General features: G+C 34.5%; 1 protein-coding gene across 1 annotated transcript in view; it reads right to left on the bottom strand.

Annotated features, from left to right (window-relative positions):
* The window catches only part of LOC101891688 (protein folded gastrulation), a 164,681-nt gene that overhangs the window by 67,797 nt on the left and 71,797 nt on the right, over positions 1-25,087 (bottom strand). The window contains exon 2 of the mRNA XM_059122031.1: positions 15,084-15,274. The gene's annotated coding sequence lies outside the window, so the exon portion shown is untranslated. The remainder of the gene's footprint in view (positions 1-15,083; positions 15,275-25,087) is intronic.

Below are 25,087 nucleotides of genomic sequence, written 5' to 3'. Positions count from 1 at the left end.
TAGACCAACGAAAAATTGTCTTAAAAATGTTGTAGGCGTCAGAGATCTACGAACATTTTTCTAATTTTTTTCTTCACGTACGGAAAATATGATGTAAATATTTGTAGATTTGAAGATCTGCAAAAAAAAAAAAAAACAGTAAAGAAAGTCCTAAAGTCGGGCGGGACCGACTTTATGATACCCTACACCACTTTGCTAATTTAGTAGAGCTGCGCATAACAGTTAAAAGTTTTTATGAGAGAATTCAATCATACACGCTATGATTATAATTATAATTTAAAGTTCAAAGGACTAAATATGCCGTAGCATTTGTATCTTTTAAATTCGGACTTGTATTACCCATTTGGTGCACAATTAATTTGAAATCCGATAAAGATATATATGGGAGCTATAGCCAAATCTGAACCGATCTCGATAAAATTTGGCAAAGATATTTCTGAGCTGTATTTGATATATTTCCCTGAATATCGTTGTGGGTAACAAATACAACAAATCGGATGAACAGTATATATGGGAGCTATAGCTACATCTGAACCGATCTTCACCAAATTTGACATACTAGCTTCTACTTTCAATTCCGTCGCAAGTGTCGAATTCCATCCCATTTGGACAAATATTAGACGTTTGGTGCACAATAAAAGGTAAATCGGACTAAGTTATATATGGGAGCTATATCCAAATCTGGAGCTATATCCAAAATGTATTTCTGAGCTGTATTTGATATATTTCCCCAAATATTGTTCTTGCAGAGTGCATATTACGGCTGCGGAGGACAAAAATAACAAATCGGATGAACAATATATATGGGAGCTATAGCTATATCTGAACCGATTTCGATCAAATATGGCATACTTATTTTCAGACCTAATTTGGGTGTATATGCAAAATTCCATAATATTCGGACTGATATTACACGTTTGGTGCACAAAAAAAAGAGCAAATCGGACAAACATATATATGGGAGCTATATCTAAATTTTGGCCGATTATCTCCAGTTTCAATAGGGTTTGTCCTTGGGCCAAACAAAAGATCTGTGCAAAATATCATCTGGATCGGGCAATATATGCAACCTGTACTTTGTTTACAAAAATACATGGACAGACTGACAGACGGACGGACGAACATGCATGTTTTCATATGAACTTAACTCTAACTTCATGCGTGATTTCGTGTCCTTTGGATTCTATTTGTGCAAAATCTTATAACGGGTGTAAAATCAGGAACATTTTGCGAACATCGTTAAAAACAATACATCTATCCCTTTGAACCTAACCCTACCCTTATGAAAACTTTCGTGAGGATCGGACGATAATTGCAATCTACATACAATAACCCCAACCTGTGTTGTAAGGTGAAAAAATAGAACAAAATATACATTTCAATATGTAACGTTCAGAATTGACCTTTTCGTCTATTTGTGATTTCGCCGGGATTAAAAATATTCGCAGTTTTATGGAAAATTTAACTTTTATTTAACACAAATGTTATGTTATTACCCGATGACCATCTAAATTGGAAGGCTTATGCCAAGCTCTAAGCTCTAGCCACATGCTAACTTCCAACATCGATTGGTCTGTAATTGCGACCTGTAGAGCAACTGCAAAAGCAGGAAATTTTTCAGTTTTTTTGTCACTTTCAACCCTAAATATTTTGCGATCATCTCCAAAAGCAATAGGCTTATATTCCGACCATAAACCCACCTCCAATTTCAATTTCGTGAAGGTCGGCCCAAAACTGCGACATGTAGCGCGGACGGACACACGGACATACATAGCTAGATCGACTCAGCTCGGCGAGTTAGGAAGATCGATATATACTTTCCTATGTGGAAAACCAATATTTCGAAGTGTTCCATAATTGTTGTCCCATTCAAACTTAAATGTTTTTGTAAATATTTTAGATCTCTTGAGCACCCTTGAAAAGTAAACCTAATAGGTCTATATATTTTTCAATAAAATTTTGCAGATGTCGAAGATCTTTGATGATTTTCTTACAAAATGTTGTATATCTTTGAGACATACAAAAATTGTACGACAATATTTTGTAGGCCCTGTGTCTTAAGGACATTAAATACTGTTTCTTTACAACTTTTTGACTATGGAACTAATCTAAGAAATGTTATCTATATAAATGTTTAGGTCTCTTGAGGAGGTATCTATGGTAAACCTCCAGAGATTGCGAAGAACTTTCATAAAAAAATTCAACCTTGGAAGTGCACTGATAAATGTTTGCAAAAATGTTCAAAAAATTGTGTGGTCCTCGAAGGTCTATAATTTTTTTTATTTATTTTTTTTTTTTAGTAAATTTTGTAGCACTCCTAGAAAAAATAAATGTTCTGAAAGATGGCATATAAAGGAGTTTAAGCCCACTGACCCTCCAATATGTTTTCGCTTCGCTTAGTCCTGCGATCGAAAGAAATATACCAATTTAAAAAAATCATACTTTCAAAAGAAGCTTATTTTGTTCTTGGCGGATAGGTAAACAAGCAAAATTTTCTCATTTGGGATCCAAAAAAAAAAAAATAAATAAATAAATAAATAAAAGATTTGATGATTATTTTGGTCTAGAGGCATAAATTAGCATTTTTTTTTTTGGTAAAGAAGCAAGCGTGGACGTTACAGCCAATGGCGATCATTATGGGGCCATGTTATCTGGGGACTATAGAAAAATACGGACCTATACAGAGACTTTTCGTCCAGAGAATTCAGGCCAAATTTCAAACCATTACGTTGGATTAAAATATCAGCTATCAATGCGTTCCAGATTTCAATTGATCCCTCCATACTACGGCAGAGGGTAAAAAATGAGAATTATTTTCTTTCTGCTCATATTGTATTTTGTGTCTGGATTTCGGGGAGAACTGATATGCTACCCGAAAATGCTCATATTGCTTTTTCTGTCGGAATTCCGGGTAGGACTGATATACAGGGTTGCCCATATTCGACGGACCCATCTGGCAACGCCATAACTTTTGACAGAGATGTCACATCGCTTAATGACATACCGCGTTTGAAGCATCAGTCCAAGCTGATTTTTACCATTAACCAAAACTATCTACATCGCAATATAAGCAGATCTAAGATTAAATCAAAACTTTGGGTCGATGGGTTATTTTTCGAAAAGGGAATATATATGTGATACCCATGTCCGATATTTTGACAACACCGAATTTCAGGCCACCACTAGGTAGGATCTATCATTGCAATAATATGTCTAGAATTTCTTTAGAAATTCCCACCCTCTGACTTTTAATCAGATCGAGAATATCTAACATGGTTTGAAAATTATGTACTTTAAAAGCAACAGCAACAGTGTGAAAAGTTAATTATTGTCTTTACCCCGTTGTTTAGTTCCATTGTATTTAAAAATAAACAAACCAAAAACGTAACTGCTTGTTATGCTCTGAAACCGATTTCAGGGTTATGAAAATTAACATATTATTTTATTTTAATATTGTAACATATATATTTATTTTAATATTGTAATTTCCAGAATTATTTTCTCTATAGAATTATTGTTATTTATGTAAATTACTTTGTAATTTAATATAACACGAAAACAAAAATTTTCCACTTTTACAATTCGAATAACTAACAGATTTTCTATTTTTCTTTTTCTGTTTACATTTTCAGAACTGTTTAAAAAAATGCTGATTTTTGTTGTAAATCACCAATAAAAACAAAAACACAGAACACAACACAAAAAAGAGGTAAGTTGAGTCTTCGCTGTTATAATTTACCTTAACAATTGATGATGGTTTGTTTGTTTGTTTGTTTGGTTGTTTCTCTATGAGGTTCGCTCGTACGTTAGTCCGTCCATCTCTTGGTTTGGGCCACTGTCATAAAAACGTTTAAAACTGGGTCAACGATTGGTTCGGTTTGGTTTAATGGCTTAGCCCGTTTGCTGTTGTTGTTGCTATTCGTATTTTGGATTCCCTGCTTGCCACCACTGACACATATATCCACGAAATGTCTCTCCGTCTGTTAGTATGTCCGTATGCATATCTATCCATCCATCCAAACACAAGTTGGTCAAATATCTACGTGTTTGTAATGTATCGATTTGTATCGTACCATAAAACATATTATCATGTGTTTTGGCTCTTTTTGTATTTATTTATTTTTATTTCGATTTTTTTTTGTTATTCTTCATTGGCATATGTTTGAATTCATTCAATGGGAGTTAGTTATATGATCGTGTTAACACTTCTTCACATTCATTGTTGTTTCTGGGTGTTTTTGGTTTTGGATTTTTGGCGTTTTGTTTTTTTTTTTGGGAGGAAACTTTTCTTTGGTTTCTTCTTCTTCTCGTGGTTTTTTGTTTTGGTAATTTCATTCGATTAATCCAATAAGGTTAGTTAGTTCTACGTTGGTCTGTGATAATATATGGCAATATGGGAGCAAAGAATAGACTCGAGGAAAAATGCTAGTAAATATTTCCAAATATGAAAAATATTTATTTCTATGGGAAGTTATTTGGGGTTTCTATGAGAAGACCTTCCGGTCTTCTAAAAGAGCCTTTTTATACCCTTCACCATAGCATGGAGGGTATATTAAGTTTGTCATTCCGTTTGTAACACCCCGAAATATGCGTTTTAGACCCCACAAAATATATATATTCTTGATCAGCATAAAATTCTATGTCGCAATGTCTGCCGTCTGTCCGTCTGTGGAAATCACTCTAGCTTCCGAATAAAATGAAGTAGGTTGATAAAATTTTACTCAAATGTATATTATGACTTTTGGTATGAAAATGGACCAGTTAGGTCCACGTTTTGGTATAGCCCCCATATAGCGGTACCTCCCGATATTCGATATTTTGAAGCGACATTATTCACCGGAATTGTTTCAAAATTGGTATTTAAAGATCGTAATGGATATTACAGGCTAAGACAGAGAAGTGTCTGTGCAGGTCCACGTTTTCGTAAAGCTTCGATATTTTGATGATTTCAGCAACATTATTCAACGGAATTGCCTCAAATTTGGTTTATGAACTTCGTAATGGATACTACAGCCTACGACAGAAAATTGTCTGTGCTGGTCCAAGTCTTCGTATGGCCCCCATATAGCGGTATGACCCGATAATCGGTATTTTGATGATTTTAGCGACATAATTCACGGAATTATTTCAAATTAGGTATTTGAAGTTCGTAATGCATACTACAACTTAATACAGAAAATTGTCTGTGCAGGTCCAAGTCTTCGTATTGCCTCCATATAGCGATATTTCCCGATATTCGGTATTTTGATGATTTTAGCGACATTTTTCATCGGAATTGTTTCAAAATTGGTATTTAATTTTCGTAATGGATACTACAGCCTATGACAGAAAATTGCCTGTGCAGGTGCATATTGGCCCCCATATCATAGTACCTCCCTATATTCGTTATTTTGATTATTTTGATGCTATAGGTCCACGTCGTCGTATAGACCCTAATATAACGGCTACATGCGGTATTTTTAAGATTTTAAAAGAATTTCATGGGGATTTTTTTTAAATTGCCAATTTCGTTCCAAATGGTGGAGGGTATTCTAAGTTCGGCCTGGCCGAACTTACAACTATTTTACTTGTTAGACCTAAAGGTCTTCTCTTATAGGGTTATTAGGGGTTTCTATGAGAAGGCTTTCCGGTCTTCTAAAAGAGCCTTTAGGTCTTCTATAAGAGAAGATCTATAGGTCATCTATAAGTCAAGATCTATAGGTCTTCTATAAGAGAAGATCTATAGGTCTCCTATAAGAGAATATCTATAGGTCTTCTATAAGAGAAGATCTGTAGGTCTTCTATAAGAGAAGGCACTTAGGTCTTCTATAAGAGAAGACATTTAGGTCTTCCATGAGACGACCTTTAGATCTTCTATGAAACGACATTTAAGTCTTCCATGAGACGACCTTTATGTCTTTTATGAGACGACCTTAAGGTCTTCTGTGAGACGACCTTTGGGTCTTCTGTCAGACGACCCTAAGTTCTTCTATGAGACGACCTTGAGGTCTTCTATGGCAGGACCTTAAGGTCTTCTATGAGACGACATTTAGGTCTTCTATGAGACGACATTTAGGTCTTCTATGAGATAACCTTTAGGTCTGCTATGCGAAGACCTTTAAGTCTTCTATGAGAAGACCTTTAAATCTGCTATGAGATCTTTAGGTCTTCTCTGAGAAGACCTTCTATGAGAAGATCGTCAAGTCCTCTATAAGAACACCTTCAGGTCTTCTATTGCAGACCTTCGACTCTTCAATGAGCAAAATATCAGGTCTAAAGAAGGCCGTCTGAAAATATCACACTTATCGAAGAAAAATGAATAAAAAACTTCTCTTTGGGAACGATGAACCCAAAACGTTATAAGACCAACATTAGTTTATTGTCTACAATTTAATTTTTTGATTATCCATAGACCTTCCCCGATTTAATTCGAGTGAAGTTTTTAGCCGCATATTTTTCCACGTCTTCAAATCCGTGATTTTATTTTAATCACAAAAAAAGTGTTTAGCTTGTTTTTTCACATTTTAATTAATTAAAACAATAACAACTGTATTTAGTTTTTATTTTCTCCCCCATTTGTTCTTAAGCTAACCAATCGGGGCAAATTGAAAAAAGAAAATGATTTTGTCAATTGAAATTCATTTAATATGCCTACCAAGTATTTTTTTTTTTTTTTTTCATTGCAAAGAAATGTAAATTTAAATATCAGAACACTGAATTGAAATAAAACCAAATGAAAACACACAAATCGTTTGCCTCGAACTATTGCTACATTTTTTTTTTCGTAACTTCTTTGGCATAAAAACAATTACACACCATGTGGACTTATTACAAAAACGTGACTTTAAATTACAAAAAAAAAAGAAAGAAAAAGAAAAATGTTTACAGAACTGGCATAAAGTTTGCTTTGGGTTATATCTATAAATTGAAATGTTTTGCTTACACACAGTCAAAGCCGTAATCTGATTTTCATATTTGGAGAGGAACCTATTTATATTTATTAAAAAATTATTGTTCTTTTTATATTAGCTTAATTTTTTATTTTGTAACAAAACTAAATGAGAGTAAATTGTATGAAAAATATTTTACTTAAAAATTTGTATGTTCTCAGAATTTCTTACCTTTAATTGAAACTTTCGAAATGTTGCCATCTCAAAATAACATTATATATTTTTTACAGCAGTTTGCTTTATATTAAATAACAATGCGAAATATTTTTTGTGAGCATGGTCCGCTATAAAACAATTCAAGTGTAAACAATTTACCTTTTAAGGTTCCAACGCATACAGAATATTTGGCTATGGTTTTTATATAATACGCTACTACGTCATCGAAAAATTTCACCCAAAAATGTTTGATTCAGGTCATGATAGGCCTTTCTAGTACCCAATTATATAATTTGTTCAGTTTGACAATATTTTTTATAAAAAATTCTTTCATCGCACTAAATTTTCAGACTTTCAAGGTTCTTTGTATTATTGAAGTTTTTCCTTTTCCACAAAAAATTATTTAATATCTTCCCTTTTGAAGTTTACAGAGGAGGAGTTTTGTAGGATCATTTCAAAATGGACCATCCAATGTTTTCGTCCAAAACTATTTCAACGTCTCCATGCAAAAATTCTAGAAACCAACCCACTGATGTCACTCAATATGGTACCATTTAGTACTTTTCACACTTTCCATATATCAACCTCAGACACCAACAATGACCTTAATATCAAATTTCAGGATTTCAGCTCTTTTGTTCCCCTCTTACCAAAATTAATACAGTTTATTGCAATTATAGTACGCTACCCAAAACCAGCTCCTTGTTTTCAAACACAGACACCAATAGTGACATCCGAATCAAATTTCAAGACTTTATCTATTCGCTTTTGCGCAGTACCAAATTTAGCACTAGTTAGCACTTTTCGCACAATTATAGCTCACATTTTCAAAACCAATGTCATTCCCAGATATATAACAGAGACACCAATATCAAATTTCGGAACTCCAGCCCTCTCCCATCACCCAATACCTAATTTAACATCACTGCGTAATTATCGCACAATCATAGCACACATTTCTAACCCCATCTTTCTGTCTTAACCACAGACACCTACAGTGATATCTATATCATATTTCATGATTGCAGCTCTATTCCTTCATCCAATACTAAATTTAGTATTATTTAGTACTCTTCGAACAATTATAGTACACATTTCCAAAACCACTACCACAGCTCCGTTATCCGTTTAACCTAAACCTAATTGTTCCAGATTTTCTTGGATTTACACTTAGCACACATTTTCAAAACCACCTTCACAAACTTACATTCCAACATTGATTCTCATACAAAATTTCAAGTTTTTAGCTCTATCGGTTCAAAAAATACCAAATGGTACCACTTTAGAAGTTTAGTACCATTTTAGAACTTTTCATAGCCTTTAAATTCGAATTTCCCAAAACCATTTGGTACATCTATCCTGCACTACATCAGAGACTCTAATTCCAAATTCCGTTTATCCAATACAAATGATTAATTTTTTAGTACTTTTCGTACCCTTTTAGTACGAATTCCCAACATAGCTTCGCCTACGTGCAAAATTTTAGGATTCTGGCTTCACATAATTCGTAAAGGCGTCGGTTCTCAGTCAGTCAGTCAGTTATTTCATAACTCTTTATGCCCAACAACACTGTGTGCTTTCAGTTTTAAAAGTTCGAAAATTGTAAAAGCTCGAAATATTGGTCCTAGACCCACTACGTAACATAACGATCTTCCTATCTCACCGAGCTGAGTCGATCTAGCTACGTGTGTCCTTCCGTCCGTCTGTCCATGGTAATTTGTAATTACGCTACAGGTCGCAATTATTACCGATTCTCACGAAATGTTTCACGAAGTTGGGGTTAGGGTCGGAATAGACAGGATGTTGGAGAATGAAATAGAAAAATTTTGTATAAAAATACCAACATATCCATTCAATCGCGAATATTCTTAATTCAGAAAATTATTTTAAGGCGAAATCACATTCACATTTAAAGGGCATATCTTAACTTTGCATTGAAGCTAAATTCGTAGAAACTGGAGAGAATGAAAATATTTGTGAGGGCAAAATGCCCTGAAGGCCAATTTAAATGTGGAAATAGTTCCGAATTTCTCCTTATCTAAAATAATTTTTGCATAGAAAACAATCAGTTTCTGTCCTTGAGTGGTGAAAAAAAGTATTTTTTTCGAATAGATTAAGAAGGATTCTGCTTAATATTAACACCGAAGCCCATACTTTATCTATTTTTAAATAACAACTGTTGTTCCTATTATTTTATGTCCTAAATACCTAAATAGTCTCCAATTGTTTTATAATTTTAATTGGAAAATTTAAAATCTGACAATCAATTTTTTTTCGTCCTGTCATCGACTAAAGATTCCCCAACTAGAAATAATGAAAAAAATCCTTTCTCTCGATGCAATTAAATTAAAATAAATTATGGCATGTATACATACATATTAACTTTCCCGATTATAATTTATGTTCTGTCAGAACATGGTGATGAAAATGTTTAAAAATATTTTAAATAATGTTGCACTTTCAACCTCGTATGTGTACAGATTTTGCTATAGGTTATTAAAGCGAATTCCTCTTCTCAAACCAATAATGATAATTTCTTTCATACCCCAGTATGAGGTATCCTACAAACATGTCATATATAATAGGTATTAAGAAGAAATCCTACCGCCCATGAACACATGCGAACACATGATGGTACACATACATATGCATATGTATGCCCGTAGCGCGTGTTTATACATGTGTTCATTGGCACCTGCTAATTAAACACTTTGACTCATTATGAAAATTATTATTTAAATAACCATATAAATTGCAAATTACAATATAAATAAAACATGAAAATCAACAATGTAACAAATATTGACATAAACATAGATTGGCAACAAATTGAAACAAAGCATTTAAAAATTATGAGGACTGTTCGGTGTGAAAATAAAGAAATTTAAATATATTGAAAGGAATTGATTGAAAATGAAGAAAAATGTGCTATTGAAATATTATTTTGGGATATATTAGGTCTACTTTTCATAAGAGGGAAAGTATTTAATTTATTATTTCTCGTTTCAGATTACGGTCTGAAATTAAAAGTGCCCGCTACTTTGTCAGCGAAAAGTCCACCTTAAAATTTTGCATTCACGCCAAGAGTTCGTGTTAGTCATTTGTAGTACTCAAATGCACAATTTAGTTTGACAAAATTTTTAATCGAACCTTCATATATAGTTCGAAATTTTAAGACTTTCTAGTTTTTATATATTATTCAAGTTTTGCCTTTTTTTCAAAATATAAACGTGGATGTTTAAAAAATATTTTTTCAAGTTCCAAATATAAACTTGGATTTTTTTAAAAATATTTTTCATTTTCCAAATATAAACATGGATTTTTTTAAAAATATTCTTTCAAGTTCCAAATATAAACGTGGATGTTTTAAAAATATTTTTTCAAGTTCCAAATATAAACGTGGATGTTTTAAAAATATTTTTTCAAGTTCCAAATATAAACGTGGATATTTTAAAAATATTTTTTCAAAAATTTTCAATAAACGTTGATGTTTTAAAAATTATTTTTTCAAAATTTTTCAATAAACGTGGATGTTTTAAAAAATATTTTTCAAAATTTTTCAATAAACGTGTTTTAAAAATATTTTTTTTCAAAAATGTTCAATAAACGTGGATGTTTTAAAAAATATTTTTCAAAATTTTTCAATAAACGTGTTTTAAAAATATTTTTTTTCAAAAATGTTCAATAAACGTGGATGTTTTAAAAATATTTTTTCAAACACTATCAATAAACAATAGCAAATTTCCGCTCTATATTTTCCCCCATTACCGCTCCATATCCAAACTCATTTCAACTCAATTCCTCCACCCACTACAAAATTAGGTACCAGTTAGTTCTTTTCGTACATCTATAGTACATATTTCCAAAATCACCTCAATATCTCAATTCCAGATACCAACAGAGACGTCCATATCAAGTTTCGGGATTTCAGCTCTATGCCTTCGCCTAGTGCCCAATTTGGTATCACTCAGTACTTTTCGAACAATTATAGTACACATTTTCTAAACCACCTCCACATCTTAACCACGAACACCACAAATGACATCTATATCAAATCTGAGGACTCCAGCCCTATACCTTCGCCCAAATATCAAATTAAGTAACATTTAGTACTTTTCGTACAAATATAGGTCACATTTCCAAAACCACGTCCATATCATGACCATCTACACGAACAGTGAGATCTATATCAAATTTCAGCTCTATCCCTTCACTCAATACAAAATTAGGTACCAGTTAGTACTTTTTGTACAACTTTAGTACATATTTTCAAAAACACCTCCATATCTCAGTCTAGATACTAGCAGAGACTTCCGTATCAAATCTGAGAATTTTATTCCTATCTCTTAAAAATTTTAAACTGAAAGCACTATCTTTACACCCAATACCATATAGTATAAAATATAGTACTATTTAGTACTTTTCGTGTACTTGTAGTACACATTTCCAAAACCACCTCTTTATCACAAAACTACCACTAACAGAGGCCCCAATACAAAATTTCAGATTCCAATACCAAATTTAATGTCACTTAGTACTTTTCGTACAATTATAGTACATATTTCCGACACAACCTCCATATGTCAAGGCTACAGATGAACAGCGACCTAATAAAACAAATGTTAAACTTCAATCCCTATCTGTACACCCAACACCAAATTGTACCAAATATAGTACTATTTAGTACTTTTCGCCCACTTGCAGTACACATTTCCAAAACCACCACTTCATCACAAACCTATCGCCAATAGGGCCCTTATGTATAATTTCAAAATTCCAGCTTCATCCGTTCACCATAAACTAAACTACCCCAAATGTAGTACCAATTAGTACAGTTCGGACACTTAGTACACATTTTCAAAACAACCTTCATATATCAAACTAATCTTCCAACTTTGGTTACCATACCAAATTTCAAGTTTTACCTATATCCCTTCACATAATACCAAATGGTACCATTTTGGAAGTTTAGCAAAATTTTAGAATATTTCCTAAATTTACATTTTGAATTCCGAATAACCCTTTGATGCATCTATCCTGCACTTCATCAGTGATACTCATTCCAGATTTCGGATTCCAAGCTACATCGGTTCATCGAAAATTCCAATTTGTACCAAATTTGGTACCATTTAGTACAAATAAGCAAGAATTTTCAAATCATCCTACATACCTCAATCCTGAACTTCCACATAAATGTCAATTTCAAATTTTAACATTGCACTCCTGCTGGTTCGTCCAAATACAAATTGTACTTCATTTAGTAAATATAAGTACAAATATCCAAAACTACCTATGTATCCCAATGCTACACTCCAACAGTAAAATTGTTTCCAATTTTCAGGATATAAGCTCTTTTGGTTGACCCAAATTCAAATTGTATAGAATTAAGTACCATTTAGAACACATAAGTACAATTGTTCCTAACTACCTACATCCAAGTCCAAGAGAAATGTTATTTCGAAATTACAGTGAGAACCAATAGGGTCTCCCAAAATTTAAATTGTTTCAAATTTAGTACTGTTTAGTACACATAAGTACAAATTTCAAAACTACGTACAAAATATCCCAATCCTGCACTTCGACATTAATATTATTTCCAATTTTCAGGATACCAGCTCTTTTGATTCACCCAAATCTAAATTGTATGGAATTTTGTACAATTTAGTGCACCTTAGTACAATTTTTCAAAACTGCCTTCATCTAAGTCCAAGAGAAATCTTATTCCTAAATTTCAGATTTCCAGCTCTATCGATTCACCGAAATCTGAATTGTACCAAATTTAGTACCATTAGTACTTTTCGTGCTCATAAGTACAAATTGCACCAGTAATATTCATTTCATATTTCAGGATTCAAGCTCCATCTGTTCCTCCAAATTCATATTTTACTTAGTACTATTTAGTACCGTTTTGAAGTATTCTATACATACAGGGTTGCCCATATTCGACGGACCCATGACTCTTTGGGCCCATTTCAATCGACGAGGCTTGTCCGCAGGCAACATTCTTTGCGTCAATTGAATTTTGTACGGGAACAAATGCAAATCAATGCGAATAATCCGTTGTAAAGTAGACCGAGCCATGCCCAACTGCTGAGAGCGGCGTTTTTGGGATGTTCTTGGGGACCTCTCAACACTGGCTCGTACGGCAGCGATATTCTCGGCCGATCGCCTTGGTCGACTTTTATATGGCCTCTTCGGATTAGAAAGAGCCTTACCAGTCGTATAAAAGCTTAATGGTGTTCATAGAAGGCGCACTTCTCATATTTCTTTTTTTCACAATTGATTTCTTCTGTTGAATGTAAATTTCAACTATTTCAGAGAGCTCGCGTGGCGTGTATTGGTTAATGGTAAAAATCTGCTTGGACTGACGCTTCAAACGCGATATGTCATTAAGCGATGTGACATCTCTGTCAAAAGTTATGGCGTTGCCAGATGGGTCCGTCGAATATGAACAACCCTGTACTTCCAAAACTACCTCCTATCATCGACTTTACTCCTCAATCTTGAACCCCATTTCAATTTTTTTTTGTTCTTACCGTTCACATAGTACGAAATGGTACCAAATGTAGTACATTGTAGTACTTAATGTGAATTTCCAAAAACCTGATAGATGTACCATCATACACTCTATCGGTGACCCTCATTTCAAATTAAATAGTTCTAGCTTTACTGCTTCCTCAAATACAAAGGTTACCATATTTAGTACCTTTTAATATTTTTCATACCGTTCTAGTACGAATTTCCAATAAATCAGCCTTAAATGACCCTTTCGGGCCAAAAGTGACCCACACCCCAGATTTCAATATTCCAGCTTTAGTCGTTTCGTCTGGGCGTTGATGAATCGTTAAGTCAGTCAATCAGTCAGTCAATTACTGCCCAATTCCGGACCATTTGTGGGCAAAATACTTGATGCAAGGTCTTATATATTCCATCTTCGAACTTCGTCTCCTTTTAAAGTTTTTCCGACAAAAATTATTATCACAATAGGTGTCTAGTATTAAATCCTGACTTTGTATTACAGAGAGCAATGTTTTCTCACAACGAAACGAAAATTTTCGATTTCGCAAATCTGGAACAGTCCACATTTCGCTGTACATGGATATCAGAACATGTTCATGTGTGGGTATACCCTTCACAGATATATGGATTTCGCATGTAAAATATAACATTTTTCGAAAATTGGCGATAATGTCAAAAGCTGTCAACGCTTTAAAATTTATGCGTTTGCATAGCAAGCCAAATTTCCAAAACAAAAACCGCAACATCAAACGTACATACGAAAAAAAAAATCGACTTTTTAAATATTTAAATAATGAATATTACCGCAAAAAGGAAGTACGCAGTTACACACACACGCATACATACATACACCTCAACACACATTTTGCAGAACAGATGTGATAACAGATTTATTCCTCACTTCACGATGGCTGCGCGTATGTGTTTTTGGCATATGAAACGGTGTTGGTGTTTTTTGGGGCCTTCCTTCCCGTTTAACTGCTGCAGAGGTTCCCCCAAAACAATATACGATAAGGCAAAAAATATATAACAAAAAAAAACACAAAATAAAAATTCAAAAACATGTCAATTTCTTGTCAAAAGCATGTTCATATTTTGTTTTTGTCAAAACGATACATTTGTGTGTGTGTGTGTGAACAATTTTGTGAATGGGAGTGCGGCATTTCTCTCATTTCACGCCCTCTCACCCCCACACATTCCTACACTTTTACTTGGCCACAAGCTATGCGAATTGTGAATTGTACTTGACACCGGTGTAAAAAAAAACGCAAAATAAATAAAATAAAAAAAAAAATCGGAACAAAAATAAAACTAAAAACGTAGGTGCTTCCCATTCACAATATTCAAACACATGTATGGATACTATGAACACAGGTGTGTGTGTGTGTGAGTGGCTTGGTGTATCCCCAGTAGCACTCAGCATACGTTTTTCTTTTTTATTAAGCTCTCTTCTGGTTATTTGCTTCGCTGCATACATACCTCTGCGCTTCAGATGTCACAGTGTGCAGTAGTGCAATGTTGTTGACTCCCCAGTTTTACGTTATGAGCAATCATCATCATCAGCAGCATCTTCTTCGGCTTCATACATATATCACGTGCTGTGCCGTTTTGTGTCGAATGCTGTTACTCTATGGTTTTCAGTTTTTTTTATGCAATACCATCAATGGATGCTGGAAAAAAATAACACAAAAATTGAGAAAGAAAAAAATATTAGAAATATGCTTTTTGTTTATGTGACAACAAGAGCTTAGTTTTGCCATAGAGACAACTTAATAGAGGCACTAGACATATTTTAGCAAATTAAATTGGTGTTCTTTTAAATGTTTTGCACAATCTCACTTATGTTTTAGGTGAATGACATTTGAAAAATTTTGGTGTTGAAAGGAAGGCTTTAATATTTTATTGAAATTTTATTGAATAAAAGCAAAAAATGTCGAAAATAGCATCAAATTTTAGGATAAGTTTAGATTTTTTCGAATTGGTCGCCTTTGGCACAAATTATGGCCTTCAAACGGCCAATAAAACCGTCACAAACTGCCCGAGTGTTGTTCTGCGGTATTTTGGCCCATTCCCGTCGAAGCGCTTGCTTGAGGTGATCGACACTTTGGTATTTTATAGTGCCAACCTTGCTTTCCAAAATACTCTAGACACAATAGTCTAACGGATTGGTATCCGGAGATTTTGGTGGCCATTGTGCGCTGGAAAGGAAGCGAGGAACCTTTCTTGGGTGGTGGTTGTTGAGTCCTGTTGGAATGTCCAAGATCTGCGGCCAAAATGTTGGCGTGCCCAAGGCTTTAATACACCCTCCAGAATATTTTCGTCGATTAATACGATTGGAGAGCTACCATCGGCTTTTATGGCGTCCCACATCATCACCGTGGCCGGCGCTTGAGCCAACCGAAGGTGCACATTTTCAGCTGACCTCTTTGGCAAGTAAATACGATCATTTTGTTTGTTTACAAACTGCTGGACAACGAATGTTTTCTCTTCGGAGAAAACTAAAATCGGCAATTCACCATTGTCGACCAAGCGAAGCAACTCTTTAGCTCTTTTGAGTCTATTTTCTTTCTCTTGCGGTGTAAGTTCTTGCACTTTTTGGTATTTCAATGGCTTTCCCGAAGCTCATTTTTCAATGTTTGTCGAATAGAATATTGGGATATGTTCAGCTCACGAGCCATTTTTCGGTCACTGCGACGCGGATTTCGATCAAGTCGCTTCTTTATTTTTCGAACCATTTCTGCTGATGTTGCTGTTTTCTTCCGTCCACTTCCTTGACGTCGGCCTACACTACCAGTATCACGGTAACGAGCGATGGTACGATACACAAAAGATTTATTCACATTTAAATGCTAATAGCCACATGTGGTTTTCCAGCCAAATATAAAGAAATCGCACTATCACGCTCAAATTCCATCACGACTAACTTTTTTTTTTCTCAAAAATTCTCAACAAAATTCTTTGGAACGCTTGTAGACAATACAATGAGCTGTCGCTGGCATAATTTTAACAGCTGTCGGACGAGTGGCTTGGAAATGACAACATCCTGAAGTTGGTTGCAGTTTTTTCATCTCACCCTGTACAGTGAATGAAGTTAGCAGTTAAATAAATTTACAAAATAATGGCTAAAGCCATATTTCTTGAAACTTTTGAAAAATTAGGAAGGAGGTATACATATCATATATTGTGAGTAGTCCTTGTATATTTTTCTAAGTAGTAGGGGATCGATATATCCCATCTTCAGCAGGTCTTTTGTTAGTTGAAATAAGCGGATGTGTTAAATCTGAAGAAAACCGGATGCTTACTTCGGATTTTATGAAAATTCAAAAAGAATTTTATGATTTTGGTTATTCAAAACTTTGCCCCTTTGTGAGGGAGGTACTTGCTGGAGTGGACCGATATTGTCCATTTTCGTACCTTATTTAGCACTGATGAAAATATTAAGAGTTGCAAAGTTGAAGCTAAATCGGATAATACTTTCTCGTTCTGTGCAGTTAAATACTTTTTGAAAAGTGCGATCTTTTGTGGGGGAGGTACTAGAAGGAGTGGACAGATATTGTCCATCTCCTAACACGATCTAAGTTTGATAATAATAATATTACATCGGACGGACATCGCACGATTGGACATCCCGAAACGGATTTTGTCCAAAGTGACTTCAAATGACCGCATCAAATGATATATGTCCTCTGTAGCCACAGGGCTGAGGGTATAAAGCCTAAGGAAAAACATGTTAAAAATACAGCTAAGTTCGGCAAGCCCAAATCCTAATACCCAAATTTACAAAAAAACGTTAAAAACGTCGAGTTCCTTACAAATGGTGAAGGGTATTATTAATTCGTCCCAACTGAACTTCGGCGCTTTTTTCCTTGTTCTATTTATCTAATGATGTATGCTCGTTTTCACTCTAGATTGAAACTTGCTCGCGAGTGGGAGTAATCGAAGAGTGAGTGTATTACAAAAACTGGTAGGGTGCTTGACAAGAGTAGAATATAATCGATGTCAAGCTCATATTGCACCCACTCTAAAACAAGACCGATGCCACTCAAGGGACTTCGATAAATAGAGTATTTTCAACATTTTCTAGTTCCAGGAGTGATTCCGCTCCAATTTCACGCTTTGCTCAAATTCGAGCAAGTTTTTCGGAGGACTGGATGATTGATGCTTTTCATACCCTATATATATTCTAGATCAGTATAAAATTCTATGTCGATTTAGCGATGTCCGTCCGTAAGTCCGTCTGTGGATATCACTGTAGCTTCCGAAAGCAATGAAGTAAATTGGTAAAATTTTACTCAAATGTGTATTATGACTGCAGGACTGTTGGTACTGAAAATGGGTCCACGTTTTGGATTAGCCCCCATATAACGGTACCTCCCGATATTTGGTATTTTGATGATTTTAGCGACATTATTCACCGGAAATGTTTCAAATTTGGCATTTAAAGTTCGTAACGGATACTGCAGACTATGACAGAAAATTGTTTGTGCAGGTCCACTTCTTCATACAGCCCCCATTTAACAGTACTTTATTAAACGAATTTTTTTATTCAAGTTTCGCATGAGTATTGTAATGGTTTATGACAAAAGTTGCTTATGCAGGTCCACGTCGTCGTATAGACCGTAATATTACGCCCACATTCGGTATTTTTAAGATTTTAACAGTTTTTAACGGATTCGTCCCGGCCGAAGCTACAGCGTTTTTACTTGTTCGAGATGAAAAATAGTTAATTTTAAAATCTTACATTGGATGATATGACGCTTTTTAATTTCTTCACGGCATGTTTTTCTATGTATTTTGTGTCGTATTATTTAGTTTGGGTCTACGCAAAAACAGAAAATTTAGACAGTTGGACTAAGGAAGATTCAACAATATGCTAAGACATTAATAAGAAATGTCAAGATTTTGATAGAACGATTGTAACGGGATGACCAGAATATATAACACGAATCGATTTTTTAAAGAATTTTTGTTACTGTTTTTTTTTTTTTTTTTTTTTTTTTTGTTAGTCTTTAGGGAATTGACTGAAAGTATTTAAAACTAGCCTTATAAGTTTACCATTTTTTCCAATTGATTTTTGAGACCATCAATCTATCCCCATATCAATTAAAGCTTAGTCATTTGAATAAAAGTTCCCAAAAAGTTCCATTTCCGAAATGTTCCACTGTATTGAAAATTATATACACTAAAATTTAAAATAATGACGTCCAATTTTCTGATGACAAATTGTAGGGGCAATTTATATTTGCAAAAAATTATATGGCGATATATATTAGCAAAAAAATATTAGAAAATGATAACCCAAATTGAATGAGACCACATGGCCATGACTTGAACTAAGGTCCGGAGATAGGGACATAACATTTGATTGCGAAAAACAAAAACAATAACAAAAAAACAATAACAAAAAAAGTGCCGTGTGGCTTATAAAATTCTCGAAACTAGTTTGAATGAGAAATAAAATTTGAATGAGACACTTTTTGTCGGAAGCCTTTTAATTGGAGAGATTTTAATGTAGTTAAAAAAATAATTAAAATAAAAAAACATCACGCCTTTCTTATCGCCAATTATTTTGAGTAAAAAACAAATGGCGAAAAAAATTCCGGTAAAATAACCCAAACAATTACTAAGCCTATATTTTGACAAATGGCACATGTTCTTTTTTTTTTTTGAGTGTTAATAAATATTGTGTAATTCGTTTTTTTTTTTTTTGTTTTTTTTTTTTTTTGTTGTTTATTCTTTCCATTTGTTTCTATGTCATTCAATTGAGACAAAACAAAACTATTAGACAAAAATTCGAAAAAAAAAAACTACCAAAACAAATCTCTGTTTAAGCGTCAAAACATATTTCCGGTTTTAATTTGAAAAGGCGTAGCAAACCAGTTGCCCTTTTCGAAAAATGTGATCGAAAACAGATTTTGTTACGATTCAGTGTTTTTCCTTCACAGTACCTTTTTCTATGAGAGATTGTCTCGGTTTGAAATTCTTAATTGACTGCATTCCATGGCGTTTGAAACAAATTAACGGCACAGTAGATTCCAACATTCACTAGTTCGGAAACTTCCCCCCTAATACCAATTATTAACGCCTGTCTAGAGAGTCGTTTGTTTAATTTTTACAACAATAGCAACAACAACACATAGGTCTCCGACATTTTACAGATTAGCTTTTGGAAAAATATTAAGCTGGATTTTGTTGAGTCAATTTGTTGATACCCTACTCGAGATTATTTGAAAACTAAATGGATCCATAGTCCAGAAAAATCGATTACAAAAACAAAACAAAAAAAAAAGTCGGGCAGGGCCGACTTTATGATACCCTACACCACTTTGCTAATTTAGTAGAGCTCCACATAACAATTAAAAGTTTTTATGGGAGAATTCAATAATACACGCTGTGATTATAATTATAATTTAAAGTTCAAAGGACTAAATATGCCGAAACATTTGTATCATTTAAATTCGGAATTGTATTATCCATTTGGTGCACAATTAATTTGAAATCGGATAAAGATATATATGGGAGCTATATCCAAATCTGAAGCGATCTCGATAAAATTTGGCAAAGATATTTCTGAGCTGTATTTGATATATTTCCCTGAATATCGTTGTTACGGAGTGCATATTACGGCTGTGGGTAACAAATATAACAAATCGGATGAATAATATATATGGAAGCTATAGCCAAATCTGAACCGATCTTCACCAAATTTGGCATACTAGCTTCAATTCGGTAGTAAGTGCCAAATTGCATCCCATTTCGACAAATATTAGACGTTTGGTGCACAATAAAAGGTAAATCGGACGAAGTTATATATGGGAGCTATATCCAAATCTGAACCGATCTCGATAAAATTTAGCAAATGTATTTCTGAGCTGTATTTTATATATTTCCCCAAATATTGTTGTTACAGAGTGCATATTACTTCGGCGGTGGACAAAAATAACAAATCGGATGAGCAATGTATATGGGAGCTATAGCTATATCTGAACCGATTTAGATCAAATTTGGCATACATATTTTCAGGCCTAATATGGGTGTATATGCAAATTTCCATACAATTCGGGCTGATATTACAGGTTTGGTGCACAATAAAAAGCAAATCGGACGAAGATATATATGGGAGCTATATCTAAATTTTTACCGATTTTTTCCAATTTCAATAGGGTTCGTCCTTAGGCCAAACAAATGATCTGTGCAAAATTTCATTTGGATAAATGCCACCTGTACTTTGTTTACAAAAATACATGGACAGACGGACAGACGGACGGGCGGACGGCCATGCATAAATCGACTCAAAATGTGATCCTATGCAGATCATCAAAAGGAACTATGGGCCTATCTCGTTTCCTTCTGCCTGTTACAAACAAATGCACAAAGACATAATACCCTGACCACCTTGTGGTGTAGGGTATAAAAAATAATTCGGCCGAGTCGAATGTTAAAATCCCTCCACTTTTGGGTAAAGAAAACATTTTTATAGAAAAATATCTGAATTCAAACGTGTTCCACTTAAAATTGCAAATAGCAGTAAGACCCTTTGGTTACTGCTGTTGGACTTTTCAAAAAAACCATAAAGTGGTAAGGCCTTTGTATTTCAATGCTCTCCCGCCGGAGCTAGAAACCATTATGAACTAAAAATAACAATTTTTGGACAAATCCGTGAGAAAAAGGTGGCAAAAATCATTAAAATACTGAATATTCTTAGGTACAAGTATTTTGGGGGGTACCAAAACGTGGACCCACCGGAGATAAAACCGATCACGAACTACAAATTTGACAAATTCGTGGAAAAATCAAAATACCGACTATGAACCTATATATACCATGTTCTGCCAATTTTTAGAAAAAAAAATATCGATTATCGGGAGGTACAGTTATATGGCGGCTATTCCACAATGTGGAGCGATATATCTCATTTTCAATACCAATAATCCTAGATACAATACAAATTGATCTGCCAAAATTTGAAGCTCACAGTCAAATAATGTTGCCTTTATCGTGATTTCAACAGAATTTTATGCTGATTATGTATACAGGGTGGGATAAAAAAAAACTGTAACAAAGTCAAATTCCAAAACATGTCGGAAATAGCATTAAATTTTAGAATAAGTTTAGATTTGCTCGAATTGGTCACCTTTAGCCCGAATTATGGCCTTCAAACGGCCAATGAAACCGTCTCACGATGTCCGAATGTTGCTCTGCGGTATTCTGGCCCATTCCCGGAGAAGCGCTTGCTTATTGAGGTGATCGCCAACTTTGCTTTCCAAAATATTCCAGACACAATAGTCCAACGGATTGGTATCCGGAGATTTTGGTGGCCCTTGTGGGCTGGAAATGAAGCGAGGAACCTCATTTTGTAACCATTCTTGGGTGGCGCGTGCTGAGTGCGATGGTGCTGGGTCCTGTTGGAATGTCCAAGGTCTGCGGCCAAAATGATTACGTGCCCAGGCGTTAATACACCCTCCAGAATATTTTCGCGATAATATTCGGCATTTATTCTGATGCCACGGTCGATTAATACGAGCGGAGAGCAACCATTGGCTGTTATGGCGGCCCACACCATACCATTATCATGGCCGGCGCTTGAGTTCTGGAGGCCAACCGAAGGGGCACATTATGAGCTGACCTCTTTGGCAAGTAAAAACGATAATTTTGTTTGTTTACAAACTGCCTGACAACGAATGTTTTCCGATCGGAGAAAACAAAATTCTGCAGTTCACCACTTTAGTCCAAGCCAAGCAACTCTTTAGCTCTGTCGAGTCTACTTTCATTCCGTAGCGGTGTACGTTCTTGCACTTCTTCGAATTTCATTGGCTTTACCTCAAGGCCATTTTTCAATATTTGCCGAATAGAATATTGCGATATATTCAGCCCATGAGCCATTTTTCGGCCACTGCGACGCGGGTTTCGATCAAGTCGCTTCTTTACTTTTCGAACCATTTCTGCTAATGTTGCTATTTTCTTCCGTCTACTTCCTTGACGTCGGCCTACGCTACCAGTATCACGGTAACGAGTAATGGTACGAGACACAAACGAGTTATTCACATTTAAATGCTGGAGTGCTCTATCGATAGCCACTTGTGGTTTTCCAGCCAAATATAAAGAAATCACACCATCACGCTTAAATTCCATCAGGAGTAACTTTTTTTCTGGAAAATTCTCACCAAAATGCATTTGTACGCTTGTAAACAATATAATGAGCTGTCACTTTAATAATTTTAACAGCTGTCGGATGAGTGGTTTAGAAATGACGGCAGTCTGAAATTGTTTGCAGTTTTTTCATCTCACCCTAAATGTGGGAGCAATACCTAAATCTGATCCGATTATCACCAATTTCAATAGAGTTCGACCTTGGGCCAAACAAATACTGTTTGCAAAATTTCATCTCAATCGGATATTAAATGCGACCTGTATTTTGTTCACAAAAATACATGGACGGACGGACTGGCATGCGTAAATTGACTCAGAAAGTGATTCTATGAATATCCTCAAAAATAACTATGTGTCTATCTCGCTTCCTTCGCCATGTTACAAACAAATGCACAAAAATAAAATACCCTTACCACTATGTGGTTGGGTAGGGTATAACTAAATGGATCCGTAGTCCAGAAAAATCCAAAAAAATTGATTTTAAAAATTAAACAATTGCGTTTGTAAAATTTGGCGCTAGTAACATGAACGCGCTATCAACCAAACATTAAATGGACCAAGAAAACGTGTTTCATTCGAACAAGCTTTCACATGGCACCCCCAAATAAAACACACCATCACTTTTTATTATTATTATCACATTATTGTGAGAACTAAACCAAACAGAACGGCGGAATGGCGAGAGCACTCAGTACAAGAAATGTCAAAAAGTTTAAAATCAAATCAAATAAAATCAACAACTAACAACATCGATGATGATGATGAGGACAACGACTGTGGCAAAACAACATTCAGATGGAAAGGAAAAGTACAAAAAAGCGATTCAAAAAAAGTTTGGTTTTTGTGCGTAAGGCAATTTCCAATCGCCAACTTGCCAACCCTCCTTACCCATCTCCGTAAACTTCTTGCTCTGACTGTCACAAATGTTGAAAATAATAACGAAATTCTAAGAAAAAATCGACAATAAATATACAGGGTATAAATGTCTGTTGTTGACCTTTAGAGTGTTTTTGTGGGGCTACGTGGCTTGTGATTGGCAGTTATTAAAAACCAATACCAAATAACATTATCGTCTTTAGGCTTGTCGGATTTTTTTTATAAACACAGAAGAAAACGTGACGAATAAACATGGGAGATATAATTTTCGGAGGACTAACGGAGTTATAATTTGTTTTTGTTTCTTTTTTTCGAAGATTTCAAGGATTTTAAAATAGTTTTTCAAAGAACGGTAATTTCTATAATCGTGGATATGTGAACATTATTTTGAAAGAACCATAGCGGCTTTAATTGTGGAATTTTGAAGAAAAAACCACAAATTTTTCAAAATTTGAAATTTGGGATGAGAGGCATTGATGGAATGCAGGATAAATTTACCAAAGGGATTTTTGGAAATTTTAACTTTAAAATTACGAAAAGTTCTAAAATGGTACTAAACTTCTAAAATATTACCACTTGGTATTATATGGACGGCTAAAGTTGAAAACTTGAAATTTTTTATAAAAATCATGGTTGGAAAGTGAATTTGATAGATGAAGGTTGGTTTGGAAATGTTTACTAGTGTAAGAACCGTACTAAATTTGGTAAAATTCCGTTTTGAGTGAAAAGATGAAGTTGGCAGTTTGAAATTATTTAATGAGGTCCCTTTTGTTGGTAGATTTTTGTAATGGGAAATGTGTACTATAAGTGCACGGAAAATACTAAATAGAACTATATTTGTACAATTTGGTGTAGTGTGGTTGAAATCTGAGATTTGGTTGTAGGGTGGCTGTTCATTGTATACTATATTTGCACGAAAAAAACTATATGGTACTAAACTTGGTATTGAATCAAGGGACAAAGCTAAAAATCTACAAATTGCATATTGAGGTCTATGTTGGTATTTTAAATTGAGGTATAATACGAAAAGTACTAAATTGTTCTAAAGTTGGTTTGGGCGAAGGAATAGAGCTGAAATCCTGAAATTTTGTATAGATGTCACTGTTGGTGTCTGTGGTTAAGATATGGACGTGGTTTTGGAAATGTGTACTGTAATTGTGCGGAAAATGTTTGTGGTTCTAATTTGGCTATTGGGCGAAAGGATAAAGCTGAAATCCCGAAATTCGATATTAAGGACTATGTAGGTACCATCAAGGTTTTGGAAATGCGTACTTTAGTTGTTCGAAAAATATGAAATGCTGCTAATATATACACATATAACTTAATAACGGCTGAAATTTGTCAATTCTGACTAAATCAGAATGCAGAAAAGGATAAAATTTAAAAAATCCCATAAAAATAGGGGTTGAACTGAAATTCGCTCTACAGGCCACAATTAAAGACCAATCGACAGGGAG

Source organism: Musca domestica, unplaced genomic scaffold (assembly GCF_030504385.1).
Source record: "Musca domestica strain aabys unplaced genomic scaffold, Musca_domestica.polishedcontigs.V.1.1 2, whole genome shotgun sequence".
Lineage (NCBI taxonomy): Eukaryota > Metazoa > Arthropoda > Insecta > Diptera > Muscidae > Musca > Musca domestica.
The sequence above is the reverse complement of the archived record's forward strand: the minus strand, read 5'-3'. Positions and strand labels throughout refer to the sequence as shown.